Source organism: Primulina huaijiensis, chromosome 1 (assembly GCF_012295235.1).
Source record: "Primulina huaijiensis isolate GDHJ02 chromosome 1, ASM1229523v2, whole genome shotgun sequence".
In the NCBI taxonomy this organism is placed as follows: domain Eukaryota; kingdom Viridiplantae; phylum Streptophyta; class Magnoliopsida; order Lamiales; family Gesneriaceae; genus Primulina; species Primulina huaijiensis.
Window position 1 is genome coordinate 11,344,836 of NC_133306.1, and position 2,667 is coordinate 11,347,502.

The following is a 2,667-nucleotide window of genomic DNA, read 5'->3' on the forward strand; positions in this document are numbered from 1 at the left end:
ATATTCATATCCATATCCATGTTCATATTCGTATTCATATTCATATCAGTATCAACATATACATATTCATATTCTTTTCGTTGAATTCAGATCGATAATTTTGGCTCATATTCTTAATCGTATTGGGCGATAGATCCATCTATAAAAAACACAGTACTGGGCGACGAGGACACCAGCAACACTCTCACCAGTCAACTGGGCCTTGGTCAACATATTAACGTATTCGTATTTGTATTCGTATTTGTATTTGTATCAACGAAAAACACGATCGTCGGGCTCCCACTAGGACCATAACCATCAAGATATCTCCAACATATTTAGTCACAATTACTTCACTTCCTTCAACGTTTCGTATTCTCATCACTTAATAAAAATTAAACATTCATATAACGTTTTTCTTTTAAACCAAGCATGCAACTGCTACTACTTAAATTATAATTCATCCATGTGTAGGTTGTCTTCAAGTAATATATTTCGTAAGTACGAGATCGATCCACAGAGAGGTTAGTTTAAGTTTAAATTTATTAATTTATAGATTACCAAATGCAAGAACGAAGTTTACAAATTATAAATTTTGTCAAGGCTCGAGGATTTATTCTTGGTTTATGCAATATTGTTTAACTAAAAGTAAAACAAAGGAAACCACCATAAATAATGGTTCTAAGAAAATTAAATATTAAAACACACACCTAATATAATATAGTTCCCACAATAGAAAATACCGAATTCATCGATATTTTATATATGGTACCTATAATTATATATATATAACTATATAGATATATAATTGCATAAAATAAATGTCAAATTAAATCATTATATTTCATTTAGAACAACTGGCAGAGCCACACTATTGCCTAAATGAAATATATGATTTAATAAGTTAGTTGCGGGAAAGTAAAAGTTAGTTGCGATAAAGTAAATGTTAGAAACGAAAAGTAAAAGTTAGTTGCGATAAAGTAAATGTTAGATGCGAAAACTAAAAGTTCGTTGCAATAAAGTAAATGTTAGATTGTTAGATATTAGTATTAAATCATAATATTTCATTTAGAACAACCGGCAGAGCCACGCTATTGCCTAAATGAAATATATGATTTAATAAGTTAGTTGCGGGAAAGTAAAAGTTAGTTGCGATAAAGTAAATGTTAGATGCGGAAAGTAAAAGTTAGTTGCGATAAAGTAAATGTTAGATGCGGAAAGTAAAAGTTAGTTGCGATAAAGTAAATGTTAGATGCGGAAAGTAAAAGTTAGTTGCGATAAAGTAAATGTTAGATGCGGAAAGTAAAAGTTAGTTGCGATAAAGTAAATGTTAGATGCGGAAAGTAAAAGTTAGTTGCGATAAAGTAAATGTTAGATTGTTAGATATCATAATATTTCATTTAGAACAACCGGCAGAGCCACGCTATCGTCTAAATGAAATATATGATATAATTATATATATATATATATATATATATATGTATAATATAACAATAATAATTGATGAAATATTTATTGTATCAAAATTAAACAACAAATCAAGATAACCACTTCAATGGTATCAAGCATTTGATGTAAATTGATAACAACAAATAATTCATTTTTATACCTACAATAAAAAGAAATTAGCAAAATGAAAAGAAATAAAGAAAGAATATACAAAATATAAACAATCTTACTTCACCAAGAATTCATCCTCTTCACCTTGACATAATAGATTTAGCTTTCCATGAACTTACTTTTGATCAACACTAAAAACATCACTCATAATTTGGAAAATGAAAAATATATTGGAACTTAGAACTTTTAAACACACTCACACTATATTTTACAATGAGATAGAATGATTCTCAAGCTAGCACAAGGCCTCTATTTATAGGCCAAATCAGAGAAAGGGTCAAAAATTTTATTAATGCCATGTAGTTGTAATAGTAGTCTTTGTCTCCTCCAACTTCAATTCCATGTCCCTTCTTTCAATGCTTTGTTTCACGACTTTAATCACCGAATTTGACTCAGCTCAAAACAGCAAACATGTGGGGAATTATCTGTAGATGAATTCGGACACTTGTTTCACCTCATTTGGTTAAATATTGAAATAGGTATGATTTTTTTACTATATGCTGGTCATGTTGAAAGTAAATTTGTCCTCCTTTTGATATTTTCACAATTTGATCGTCTTAACCAACTTTTTAGGCAATCATGTCTTCTGCAAAGTTGTAGATAATTTCTCAAAGAAGTCAAAAATGTTTGAATCACCTCCATTTGTGTTTTCTATCTTAAGTTATCATTATTTTATAAACACGTAGAAAACCTGAAAATAAAATATATTTAGTAAGACATTTAAATATAAACACACAATACTAAAATAACATAATTTTATAATTTTAATGAAATTTAAATTTTAAAATATAGGTTTTAACATATAATAAATTATTAATTTTAAGTTTCATCACACCCCCACACTATCTTATTACTAGTCCCTTAGTAATAAAATTTATCGGAAAATCACAACCTAGATTCTTTATTCCTTTTATATATTCAAATATACAAACATATTCATTTTAAAAACAAACTCATATACCGATTTATATATATATATATTTATATATTTTCATTTAATATAATAATATATAATTAGTCGTGCTTTTATTATTATTTTCACATAATATATAAAGTAACAATATATAT